Raw genomic sequence first — 14,239 nt, 5'->3', positions numbered from 1 at the left:
CATTAGAGGCATCATACTTTTACTAGCATTACAGGTAGCATGCTTTTGCTAGCATTCGAGGTAGCATGCTTTTGTCAGCATTAGAGATAGCATCCTTTTGCTAGCATTCGAGGTAGCATGCTTTTGTCAGCATTAGAGATAGCATGTTTTGTTAGCATTAGAGGTAGTATGCTATTTTCAGCATTAGAGGTAGCATGCTTTTGCTAACATTAGAGGTAGCATGTTTTTGTTAGCATTAGAGGTAGCATGCATTTGCTAACATTAGAGGTAGCAAATTTTGTTAGCATTAACAGTAGCATGCATTTGCTAACATTAGAGGTAGCATGTTTTTATTAGCATAAGACCTAGCATGCATTTGTTAGCATTAGAGGTAGCAGACTAAAAAAAATGCTTGTTGAGCTTGATTATGAAATCTTGTTATTTTCCTCTCCTAGAGTTTGGGTGAGCTATTACAGATGTAAAAGTGAATTACCAAAAAAATGAAATCTGGTGCAGATCAAAACTGTCCCTGTTTAATCCTGTGCAGAGTCAGGGGGTTGCTGGAGCCTATCCCCAACTAATTTAACACCAAGGCCGGACACACCTTGCACAGGTTGCCAGTCCATCTCTGTGACAAATTGTCTCCTTATAACACTTTCTAATGCAAAATGTCCAATTTGTTTTTATTTCAAGAAAACAATTTATGTTATTTTACTATATGGACTTATTTATTTTTTATTCTTATGTGGGGTTGTTTTTGTCCTCCATATTTTTATTAAAATTTTTCCAGATTGAAAACAAAATGTGCTTGTTATAAAAAGCCGACTGTAACCCTGTTCAAAGTGGCCTAAATGTAATATAGGGATTCATGTCTTGGAAAAGATGCACAAGCTGCAAACTGTGTTACAGCTTCTAGTGTACTTAAACGAAAATATAGAGTATGCACATATTTTCAAGTGTGAATCAAGAAGGCTCTCAGCCGTGAAATGTGCCCTCCATGTCAAAGAAAATCTTCCTTTTTCTTTGGTGTTTGCGCTCGGAAACAGTTTGAGACAGGCTCTTGTTGCATAATTCCTGTTCTGGTTGTAGTCCATCTGGGAGTTTTGTATTGGCACACACTCACACATGTGAGAGCATCTCAGTGTGTAGGCGTGAGCAAGATGGAAAAAGTCAAGTGAGTGGAAGTGGGTTCTTTTTGTGAAAGTGGATCAACGGCTGTCATCTTTTTTGTGTTTTTTTATTTTATTTTAATCAATGTATTTATAAATGTTTTAGGTCCAATGTATGTTTTTTAAATGACTTTTTTCTCTCCATCGGTACAGTTGCATTCCTGTGTGCGTGTGAGGATTTGTCTGTGTGTGGGGGCAGCAGCAAGCTGGTAAGTGGGCTGCTCGCCGCCTTCCATTCTCCTCAATCAGAGACACTTCCGCACTGTTTGCTAGCGGCTCCATTCACAGCCACGGCTAAATAGCCTCGGAGACAGGACGCCGGCCAAGCAGGAACTGCTAGTGCTTGGCCACGGTGAAAGCTGACTGCGTTCCAGCGTTATGTAAAACTGCCAGATCAAGCTGTGTAGTCATTTGGTGACAGGCTTATTTTACATTCTCAGACGTGGACTGAAGAGCAGGAAACTAGCCTGGAGAAACAGAAACACAAACACCAGTCGGGCTATTAGGGTATTATAGGAAAGTCCAGGAAAATGAAAGAACAGGACAGGAGGGAAATTTCCCAACTGGGTTAATCAGCAGCCTTATCTAAAAACACCAAATTTTCCCAATTTTTAACAACTGTCCTGTATGTGAGTTAATATATTAGTTGTTCAGTAGTTCTTAGCTTGTACATGTTATTTGGACATTCTAAAAGTTGGAAATGTTCCTCATTTGCAATCAGTTAATAAACAAGAAATTGGTACAATTTTAATATAAGGTCCTAATAGCATGTATAAAATATTAATTGAATCTTAGCAAGTCACTAGTAAGTCAGTTACCAACAGCGTATTAATGATCTATTACTAATTAATAAATTACAGTTAGAAATAATTAATAGATTAACATTTATAACTCGATTACTAACAGTTTAATAATGCTTTGTTAACTAGCTATAACTGATAGTTATTATGAAGTGCTTCCTTAATGAGTATTAATATCACACATTTTTCTAATTGTTGCTGAACCATTCCAACGTTTGGTTACAACCGCGCTCCTCCTTTAACCCTGTAACACTGGAGAAAAATTCATTGACGAACTGTAAGTCTTTGACCGTTAATGTGATTAACCTGAATCAGCTGATTCTGATGCGGACAAAAGTGACTTTTCATATCAGCTTTGAAACGTTAAGTGTTGCATGAATCCACTTTAACGTCACTTTTGGCAAATTAGCCACTTTTAATGAAAAGTCTATGAATCTCAGGCTTTTGTCTTCACTCATAACTAGTTTTTAAGATCATTTTGGACTCTACTTATTGGTCCATTTCTGTGTGAACACAATGTGCTAAACACACGCTCAAGAATGCCTTTTTAGTAACACTAAGTCAACTTTTTTTGAATGTTGACCTCTATTAATGGGGCTTTAAAAGTGCTGTCTGTTGGTCATTTCCACATTTCTGACAATTAAAAAAAAAAAAAAAAAACGTGTTTAATTCCTGTAATTAAAACGGTCTGTGTGCTGCCCACTACAGGTTGAAATGATTATTACAGTTGAATTTTGTGATCAGTCAACAGAAGTCCCACGTCATCGTGCTCTGTCAATAGATTCTCACTACCAACTCCTCATATATTGACGTTTGGTTAGGGACCTCTCCACGTCAAAACTTTTTGGTGTCTCCAACTCGTCGCTTTTTGACGTGCTGCCTGTTCCCATTAAATCATGGGTCCCTAACCTCCAGGACGCAAACCGAGACAGTTCAGTACTGGGACGCAGAGCAGACCAGTACTCTAACCAGTACAGGTTTGTGGCGGTACCGCGTCCAGGTTAGGGTTAGGGTACTGGTATGGGGTTGTACCGTCCAATACCACGTCCCGAGGTAGTGGGCATGGTATGGGGTCAACAAAAGCAAATACATGTTAATTACAATGTTTACATGGTACTTTTTGTAACTACTCTGTATTTACAAGGTACTTGCTGTGTATTTATGTGGTACTTTTTTGGTACATACTTGGTATTTATATTATACATACTGGGTATTTGTGCTGTACTCATTGGGTGTTTACACGTTAAATTAATGTGATTTTTGTAGTACTTACCACATGTAAGAACAAGGTTAGTACAAAAAAAGTACCTTGAACTTACTTCTTCGCGTATACGCTTCATGCTGTTTACCATGTATAACATGATAGTGGGTAAATGGAAACTACCTTTGAAGTACTGTGAAAATGACCCAGAATTTACTTTCTACTTACTTAGCAAGTTTATGTGTGTTTCAGGGTACTCACCATATGTAAGAATTACATAGTACTTATGTGGTACCTCTTTTTTTTGTGGTACTTAATATTAATAAGAGCAGAGTAAGTACATGGAAAGTACTTTTTATTGTTTCTTAATTTTACACGTTAAGTTATAGGGATTTTTAGGAAAACTTCCCATCAACACCTCTGACCGATGGCCTGCCCCTTTTTCCCTTTAGGCATTCTGGGTAGTGTAGTCAAACCACATTATATCCCTGTTTCATTTCAAAGCCCCCTATAACCCGGTGCTCCTTATGGTCCAAAAAATACCGTACATGTTGGTGATATGATGTGTACTAGATAATATATTCAACTTTAAGTGGAGCAAAGCCAAACATCACATGCTCTTTCTTTTTATTCAAGCAGTCATTTACGCTTGTTTGCATAATTTGGAGTGACATTTTAAACCAAAACAAACAAGACCTATTTGACTCACGATCATCCCGCTTTAGGGCATCGGAAGAAACCTCATGACAGCATGATGGGAAATCTTGGCATTTGCTTAACTACAGTATCTTTCACAGGGCGTTTTTTTTTTTTTTTAAAGATTTAGGTCCTGAGGCGAGGAAACTCAAAACTATATAACAGGAGGGTAAAAAAAACCTGCGACCAAACGCTCGATCAGACCAGGGGTCCCCAAACTTTTTGTTTGCACGGTTTTCTTCTCTGATGTGGGACCCAATACATAGTCTATCCCCTCCGTCACAGTTCAGACTGCAGAAGGTTGGAATAAAAAGTCACGTTCTATGTGGGTCGCAATTGGCCACATTGAGAAAAAATAAATAAATAAAAATCTTGCACCTCTGATAGTGTTCAGAGCCAAATGTAGAGGAGGGCCGGATTCGGCCCACGGGCCGTAGTTTGGGAATCCCTGGAGTAGACGACCGTCCAGATGTTTCTGGTCATTAACTCTGAGCATGTGGCCTCAGTGGGAGAGCTGACATCAAGCCTCTTGCAAACAGAGCGCCACCTAGTGTTCATAACAAGAAAAATTGAGGAATTTCATCTGAATTTATGGACTTTCTGGAGTAACACGAAGACACGTGTAGTTTTGTAACCTGTCCAAGGTTTTATAATAAGCATAGAGGACATTTGTGCAACATTTTAACAAAACAAAAGCATTAGTTTTCCACTGCATTTCAGAGTCGACTGAAAATGCGAGGATGACGACGGGGGCGCCGGGTGCAGGCCTCAGCCTGGAATGAGTGGCACGCCGGTGGACTGGCCGCTCCACATGGCAGATATATACCCCAAAGTGCTGAGCTGACAGAGAGGTGACAGGCAAGGCTTCGCTGACCCAGCAGTGCTTGCTCTTTCGCTCTGTCTGCCTGCAGACTCATCAGCAACAGCCTTCAATACAAAAAAACGCTTTCCTGGAAACTCCACCATCTCGCCCTGTTATTAAATAACAACCCCCTCCGTCTGATTGCTGCTACTTTCTAGTCAATCCTCTTACTAAGCAGGTGTGTTTTTTTTCCCCTGTGAGGCAGGAATTCCTCTTTTGTCTCTGAAGTCGAAGAACTGAATCCCTGTTTGTGCTGACCGAGAGTAGCCCTGTCAGTTGCATAACCTCCACCGGCGGGGTGGTCGTAGCGCCTGAGGCCTCCCGTGATCCGCGCTCTGCAGGGTCTCCATCCAGGACAAACACGGAGCCAATATGAGGCGATAACTGCCAGGAAATGAGTTCCACAAAGACCGAGCACCGAAGGCCAGGTCTGGTTCACATCCCGGCCCGTTATAACTAGAGGAAAATTGAATTGGTGTCTGCGATTGGACTGCCGTGCGCCTTTCATGTGGCCGTGTGGCTTTGAAGGTTCAGCGGGGACTCATGTTCTCACTTATCATGTCGCAACGGATCACAGCACTTGAAGTACCCAATAAAAGAAGGATCAGACCGAGTCACATTCAGGAAACTGGAAGAAGATGTGAAAAGGTCTTTATGGCCCATCTGCAGCAGGTTTGAGCAGCGCAGCACCGGCTGCTGGTTCAGCTCGAGTTTCAGAATTTATCAGATGGAATAAATTTATGAAATGATACTAAAAAAGTTTGTATATATAATTATTACATCCATCGATTTATTCGTTTTCAACTCTCTCACTGTAGGCCAGTTACATAAGAACAATTTGTAACCACTCACGTCGGAGTGGTCACATGACATCGGAGGAGAATCATAGGGCCTTAGAGGTGCTTGAACATCTGCCCCTTTTTGCCTCGTATCAAAAAGTGCCCTAGTGCCCTGTTGTTTTTTTTTTTGTTTTTTTTTTAAGTTTTCATTCAAATTCATATTCATTAACTCTTGTTAGTGATATAAGAAAAAAAAAGCAAAGAGAAAAAAAAATCTACCAGGATTCTAAAGTTTTTTCCAAGCCTATACTAAGTGATTTAGTGCTGCCACAAACAATTATTTTAATAGTCAACTAGTCATCGATTATTTTTTAACAATTAGTCAACTAATCGGGTCATGTGCAAACTGGGTTAGCCAAAAAACTGAAAAAAGCTAAAACAGCTAGCATGGAGCTGAAACTTTAGCTAAACTTTATAATAGCCTAAAAAACAAAAAAGCCTAAATAAGCTAAAACAGCTAGCATGCAGATGAGATGTTAGCTATACTCCAAATTAGCCTAAAGAACAGAAAAAATATCAATTTAGCCAAAACAGCTAGCATGCAGCGGAAATATTAGCTAAACTCCAAAATGGCCTAAAAAAACCTTAATAAAAAAACCTTAATAAATGCCAAAGTAGTCCCAAAAGCTAGCATAATACCATTATAACTTTCAACACTCTGACTCCATATAATATAAAGTAACGACTAATCGACTATTAAATTAGTCGTCGACTATTTAATAGTCAATTAGTCATCGACTAATCAAGGCAGCCCTAAAGCGAATGAACTCATGTTGACAATAACTTTTTACAAATACACAGGTCATATATCTGAGTAGTTATCTATTAAAATGTATTTTTAAAATGTCCTTAATTGTCATATTGCTTTAAGGAAAAACATCCCTGCTGCAGAATGCCACCTGTGACCAGAGACGGCCTAAGGCCTAGGCGAGGTAGGCGGCCGCCTAAGGCGCCATCTGCTGGAGAGGGTACAAAATTGCAATGAGTTATACACACCACTCATTCTGTGTAAAATGTAAAAAAATGTAATAATTAAATCACAATTATTTCAGGTTTTTTTGGGCTCTTTGTACAAAACGCCCAGAGATGGCATTCCCTTTCGCTTATGCAAGTGCTAACTGTTTGAAAATTGATTGTCATTGTTGTTTTTTTTTTTATTGTCCAGCTGGAATGATATGACACAGAGATGCGCTGTAAACAGTAGAAAAAGAAGAAAAATACATGTCGTTTTGCCAGACTCCTGCCAAAACACACCCCTACTCGTTACCAAAAGGAAACCGCAAAAACCTGAATGCTAATGCTGTAAACGTTAGCTTAAATGAGCGCTATAGCACTACTTCCTAATGTCGTAATCACTTACTGCCAATCAACAAGTGGCACACGTTTGCAAAGAAATGCTGTTTATTTCTTGATCTCTTGTTGTGCCATCAGTTCTGTTCCTTTGCTCCCCCTGGGGGTGGAATTATGCATTGCAGCCATAACTATAACTCACCAAAGGAATGAGTTAGAAACTGTTTTTTTTTTTTCAACATCCTTATTTTTTTTTATTCTTCATGGCTGAGCCGGATTAAACTAGGGCTGGGTTGATAAAATCGATTAATTAATTTGAATCAATTTAAGTTTAATAGAGCAATAATCGATTCACAAAATATATGAATCGATTTAGCACATAAAGCTAAAATCCGCTAGCTTGATGCTAACGTTTAATGGAATTTCCCATAGGACAGCTAATGCTAACACTCTGTCGACCTAAACATACATTTGCTGACTAAATCTTTATAAACTCACAAGCATTAATTTTCCAAACTTTTTTAAGGAAATATTTTTTTAAGTAACTATTTATGGTCTTAAACATTGTTTTTTTTCCCTCAAACTGTCGTCTTCTTCTTGAAAAAAGTGTACTGCAATAGCGTGATCGCCACCTAGTGGCCAAACTGCAACACCCTCCAGGAGAAGCAGAACAATGTTTACAATGTTAATGATCTGAACATGTTGAGAATTCATGTAACACTGTATGACATTAACAATCTCATTATTTCAATAATAAATGTTAAAATATGTAAGCTGTATCACATTAATATAAATATATTCAAATAATACAATAGATTATTAATGTATTTCTAAACAAATGTGTATAAATGTGTAAACTCAAAATTGAATTGAATTAAAGAATTGAAAATGATAGGAATTGAATTGATTCAGGCTTTTGTGGATCGAATTAAATTTTTTCTGGAAATTATAACCAATACCCAGCCCTAGAGTATACCACCTGGGGGGGCCAGGTGCCTCCTGTGGGCCGTATGTATGACACCCCTGGATGTAAAACATTTACATCAAATTATTTTTCAGGTTCCTTTTTGTAATTCTATTCTCCAATCATCAAACGAATGAATACTCTTTTAAGTATTGTGTTTTGGTCCAACTTTTGGTGACAGTACACGGAGGAACAACAACTGCTATCGTTCAGGATCTCTTAATGGAGCCACCACCCAAATCTGTGCTGTATGTTGGTGTGTGTGACCCCTCCCGCACCCAACCCCCCCACTGACCTACAAGGCACCGACTTGTTTCTTCGCCTCCTGTTTACACCCTCCAGCGTCAACATGGCCTGAGCGCCATGGCAACAACGCGCCAGGCTTAGAGAGAAAAGGCACACCGGTCCCCGCCTCCACATGGGGTTTTACAGCTGGTTTTGGGAAAAAAAGATTCAAGAAAAAAAAAAACCTCTTTGAAGTGGGGTCCAGCGGTGGGAGACAAATATGTCTTTGATGTGGAGAGCCGGCGAGTGTTGTGCCTTCCTGCAGGTGTTAAACGCGTTTACAATGCAAAAAGACAAAAAACAAAACGCCAAGTTCCCGCTCACAGCTGCACGTTCGCGACTTCTCCTCTGAGGTCCTCGGGAGTTCCACGGCCTGTTTGTTGTGTTACATAAAGACAAACACGAAGCCATCTGGAGTCGCACCGCGTTTGACTGGAGTGAGATGTTTACCTGAGCAGGTGCTGCACATCTGCAGGAAAGAACATGAAGCACAACTTTAACTGCTGCTTATTTCAGATTCTGGTGACATTACAGAGACGAAGCTCAGCCTTTATTACATAAATCATACATAAAATGATGCTAGGAAGCATTTTTAAGTTCCACATGGTACTATGCAAAGAAATTACTTGGTCTTTATTGTGACAAGGAATAATTAATAAGGTAGCCGTAAATGAAAACTTTCCTTTTTTTATTGATTTTGAGAAATGCCAGGGAATTCTGGGAGTTTGAGTCCCTGCAGTCGAAGCAATGATGCTATGAATATTGTGTTTGAGTGAATGGATAACTCTTCTAAAAAGCAGACAACTTGTCAATCCTGCTTTCATACACAATCAAACTTACTTACATTTATAATAATTCTCTCTTTTTTTAGTCTATGATCCCTTTTATCTCCATTTCATAATTTAAAAGACGTCTGTCTCTCCATCTTTTTGTACAAACTAGCTTACAGAGGAGCAGGTTGGGTTGATATTTCAGCCAAATTGTGCTTTTTAGGTTACAAGCACCAATTTTGCCATGGATGTATCTTAGGATCTGCCTTTTCAGAAAAGCGCTTAAGCTATGAGAAAAATCAAAAATGGCAGCCATTTTTAAAGATGGCGACCATACATGTTGTAATGCTGGTACGGTTGGCATAAACTTGATGAATTTTATGTCGTATCTGGTGTCTGTTTTTTTCTAATGTGGGCAGGAGAGAAGAGAGCTTTATGTACAAGAAGTATGTCTTTTGTCTGTAGTTAAAATTTGTTTGGTGCATGTATGTGTACACTCACATATATATAGATACTTCTATTTGTGTGTTTTTATATCTGTTGATTGTTCGTGTTTTGGACCCCTTTGAAAATTAGATGTTGCATCACAAGGGCCATTCCATTAGCAATAAAATAAATACAAATGTTCAATTTCTTTTCTCAACAATGTGGGCTGTTAATGCACAGCTTGAGGGATACCTACAAAATACTTTTGTCCAGTTCTTATTGCATATTAATGTGATACTTACATGACACCTAAATAATACAGATAAGGTACCTATTCAAAGTTTTACCTTACTTATTAGGTAATTTATTTGTGATTACTGTCTTCCTACACATGGTCAGTACCATGAAACACATAAACTTACAATGTACATTCAAGATACTCAAGAGTAATTTTATGTGTACCTATTTTAATCTTACATATGCTAAGAAATACCATGAAAAATGAACCACTGAAGTTACACATAGAAAATGAAGGACCAACAGAGACATAAATGGTAAATGGTGTATACTTGTACAGTTCTTCTCTACCTTAATGAAGGCTCAAAGCGCTTCACAGTCCTATTCACACACTGGTGGGAGCTCCATTGCCAAACACTGGGATCAACCTTCCACAAGAGTTAATTTGGGGTTCAGTGTCTTGCCCAAGGACACTTCAGCACATGGGCAGGCAGGGCTGGAATCAAACCTGCAATCTTTTGATCAGGAGTCCCATGTAACATGTGGGTCTACCTCATAAATATCCAGTAGGAACCATTTAATTATCACAAAGGTATGAGATAAGTACCATTAAAACACCCTGTAAGTACCTTAAAGGTATCATGTAGGTACCACATAAATACACAGTAAGTACCGTACTATAAAAGGAAGTGTTGCCCTTTTCAGGTATATTCATTTTAAAATCCTGAATTTTCTATTGTAACTAAAACCATGCCAGTTTTGATGTTTATATAACAAATAAAGATTGGATGGTTATTTTAATAACCGGTTCCACTGTTATGCTGCATTTACACTGTGCATAGCCCATGGTGTTCACACTAGACAAGCAGGGAGGGGCTTCTTCTTTTCTACTTCTGCTGTTTACTAGCCCATGTCCGCCAGCCACAGTTAGAAGAAGTTTAGTGCAAAATGTCAAATCTTGCAAATTTTGTACCAGGGTTTTTCTTTCAGAGCTATATTCAAATATAAGAGGAACTAGGTGTTATATTCCGGACAAGCACATGAATGCAGACGTCACTACCAAAGTAAGTAAAAGCGAAAAGTTTGAACATGGAAGCCCAGAATTCACATTTACAAGCATTTACATAGATTTTGCCTTAATTGTGGCTTGATGATTCAATATACAGCCTGAGAAGTGTAGGATATCTATCTACCTCTCTATCTGTCTCTGTCTGTCTGTCTATTAATCTATCTATAACCCATTAATTTCTGAAGTCACCCACTGGAGTCTGAATATGGATAATAAAGGAGATGTCGATAGACGTTTTCTCCGCCCTACTCCTCAACTCTGGAGATTTATTGAAAAAGAAAAACACTTGTCTAATGATCAAGTACTAAATAAATCTTTAGAGCAATCATCCATCTATGGATCCATCTTCAGAAGCAGCTAAATACATTTTAGGGGTATAGGGTTGCTGGAGCCTATCCCAGCTAGTGTTGGGTGAAGTCGGGGTACAACCTGAAGAGGTCACCAGTCTGTTGGATGGTCACATCCAAACCGATGTACCACCAAGTAGCCCTAAAAATAAATAAATAAACTAAAAAAGCGGAAATAAACAGAAAACAAAAATATAAACATCAATACAGGCTTTATTACTATGGGAAATTGCCTGAAACCAGCCCCTGGTGGCCATTTAAGGAACTGCAGGATTTTAATTTTTGGGGGTTGGGTTTAAATTTGGGAAGCACGTATGTAGGGGGGTTGCTATGGATACACACAGAATATACTGTACAGTGTTTGTTGTTGTAAATGGGGGAGGGTGCGTGCATGTTCAAGACAATATTCACTAATTAATCTGGGTTGTTTTGGCAGCTTTTACATGAAAAGAAATTCCTTTTAGACATCAAAGTCACCAGTGTTTCCTTTCATTCTCGATGCTGCAAGAGATCAGAGGCCACTCACAGTGTCGTGCTGCAAAATGTTATCAACACACACACACACACACACACACCTGCCTGTGCAGACAGAGACCTGGGCGCTGGCTTTAACATCAAACAGAGGTGGGTATCCTGCATGTATGCCTGCAAAATCACAGAGCAGGACGGGAAATGCATGACAAGCCACGCCCCTTCCTCCAATCCACCCTTATGTTTTTTTCTACAGATTAAAAAAAATAGAAAAATGGATGAGAAGCCTTAAAAACAATTATATTGTGTAAAATTGAAACAAATCTAACCCTATTTTTGATATAAATGGGTGAACTTTTCACATCTGGAGGATACGCTAAATAATTCAAAATGTTTGGATTGTTCCTCCCTGTTAGTGAAAACAATGGTCCCAACTCTAGTATGATTTTTACATGACTTCTCATTAAGCACTTTACTACTTTATCATGCCTTTAGTGCTGTAAGCTCCAGCACACAACGCTAAAAAATTTAAATAATAAGCAGACTGAATAAATAATTTAAGCTGAAAAGATGTTTTCCTAATTTAAAAGAAATCAGCTTCAGTCATTTGCTCTTAAATCTCAAACTGAAATTGTTTTCTCAGATATAAATGTTGTTAAAAAGCATTGAAGCACTGAAATTAAAAGCCTTACATCTATTATTTACATTTAAAAAACAAAAGTATAAATTAAAATGCAATATGTTTAAGTTTTTTGCTGTAAAAATTGCATAAATGTGTTAAATTAACAACAAAAGTGGCGAGTGGTGGTGGGTTACTCGTCTCTTCCAGGGTGGGGCCCCGTGTTGGGCCCCCTGGCGCAGCGGGGAGCTATTTAACCACCTGGGCTGGAACTTGCACTCTCCGTTCTCCTGCGCGCCCCTGCTCTCTGGCGTAGGGGACCCCTGTAGAAGTCCTGCTGGCCCCAGTCTGGGCGATCGCCCGGCGGGGAGCGGATTTCTTCGCCTCAGTAGGACCTAAACACACAACTGAGCACAAGTGGGTCTTTTGACAGAATGAAATGCTTTACATTTGTTTGTATGTGCTTGTGAACTTTAATGTGTATGTGCTGACATATTTTTGTGTGAAGATTTTTGGAGAAAACAGGCATGTTTGTAACGTTTGAGTGTGTACAAGCCCCGCCCCTTTTAGACTCACATTTAGATCTGACAGTAATGATGATAATCTTCCAGGAACTTGTCGCTTTATAATTCTACCCTCTCCCCTCCCCCTCCTTTTTTAATCATCCTCCAACTTCTGTAACACTCCCCCCAATTCCTTTGTTTTCTCTGACATCTCTAACATTCCTCTCTCTTCCTCTTCTTTTCCATCCAGTCCAACTAAAATAAAGAAAAAAATGATATAAACATAATTAAAATAAATTAAGTTTAGCCTCAAATACAAAAGGGGTTTATACAAATATACTCCTCCTGTGTCAGAAGATTCTTAACCCCCTATTGTAACAGTCAAATCTGTCCAATACAAGAGGTCATAAGCTCCTTTCTGTTTTTTTCAGCTCAAAAAGAAAAAAAAAATGGCCGCCATTTTGATTTTTTTCTCGCTGTAAACAATCCTTAGGTGATACAAATGCAAATTTTGCCACAAAATTCCACAAAGTATCACAAAATTCATGTTATATTCAAGTTCCCACGAAACAGGAGAATTCACATCCCATTGGGTTTGATTTAGTTTCTTTTCCCTCTCTTATGTCACATTCAGACCGAACACGATTTGCGCCTCATTTTCAACATAAATCAAATTTGCTGCTCGACCCTTTGTCCAAAGCCCGATCCAAATTCTCCCCTTCTCCCTCTCCCTTAGCCCTCCCCCTTCGTTTATCCCTCCGTGCTTGCTCCAAACGGAGGGTTATGAAAAAATAGTGTCTAATATTTCAGACGTGACTTTTGTTCAATGACGTCATCAACATCGCCGGTCCGCTAACATTATCAAGGAGCTTCCAGCGCTTGAACATACGTAACAAACGTGGTTTTATAACTTTAAAAAGGTCACACTACAACATAAAGTCATTACTTACATTTAACTGTAAACTCCTGTGGTTCAGAGTGCACCAAAGTGAAGAAAAGAGCTTCTTTGCGCAACACGGATTACTCTCGCGATAGCGGACTTTGGACCCTCTGTTTGGATTGTGAAACTTAAAAAATAATAATTCGGATCCGACTTCGACTTCAACTGCCACTTCAAATCAAGGGGGAGGGCTAAGGGGAAGGGAGAAGGGGAGTATCCGGATTGGACCCAACTGTGTCCATAAAACTAAGGCAACTTCTTGTGTGGGAGGAGCTACAGCTATACTGTATTTTTGTCCTGCAACATTAAAACTAAATTTTAAGTCAAATAAAGAAGTTCACAAAATGTTATTGTGTTGGTTTTAATTGTATTTTTTACTTGTTTATTGTCTTGTTTTAACAAAATTTGATTTGTCTGTCATTGCTGTCAATAGAGATAGATCTCTGCGCAGTAAGCTTCTGGTGGTCGTTTGGTGAACTGCAGTTGACTTAATTTGTTCCGAGCTTCAATCCGGAAGTCAAAGAGTTGCTGGTCTAATACATCTAATAAATGAAGGACACAAAAGTGGTTTTCCATGGTATCAAGTTTTTCTCTTCTGATTTCTCCATCTGATGTTCCCTTAATCCAATCCACCAGCTGTCTATTTTATTCCTCCACTTGTCATTTTAGAGTGACTTGTGTTCACCAAAACTATTTTTCTCAGACCGCACGGCCTTATTTCCTCATTTTGACCAGCTGTATCATCGTCCTCCATGAACTTTTTTCTCACAAA

The 14,239-nt window shown here is 38.9% G+C and overlaps 1 long non-coding RNA gene across 1 annotated transcript; it reads right to left on the bottom strand.

Moving 5' to 3' along the window:
- Positions 1 to 1,211: 1,211 nt before the first annotated feature.
- Positions 1,212 to 11,853, bottom strand: LOC118598103. Its single transcript, XR_004947205.1, has 2 exons — positions 11,017 to 11,853; positions 1,212 to 1,615 (listed from the first exon to the last, which is right to left on the bottom strand). It is a non-coding gene; the product is annotated as an uncharacterized LOC118598103 (long non-coding RNA).
- Between the last annotated feature and the right edge of the window lie 2,386 nt (positions 11,854 to 14,239).

Source organism: Oryzias melastigma, linkage group LG23 (assembly GCF_002922805.2).
Source record: "Oryzias melastigma strain HK-1 linkage group LG23, ASM292280v2, whole genome shotgun sequence".
Taxonomy (NCBI): Eukaryota; Metazoa; Chordata; class Actinopteri; order Beloniformes; family Adrianichthyidae; genus Oryzias; species Oryzias melastigma.
The sequence above is the reverse complement of the archived record's forward strand: the minus strand, read 5'-3'. Positions and strand labels throughout refer to the sequence as shown.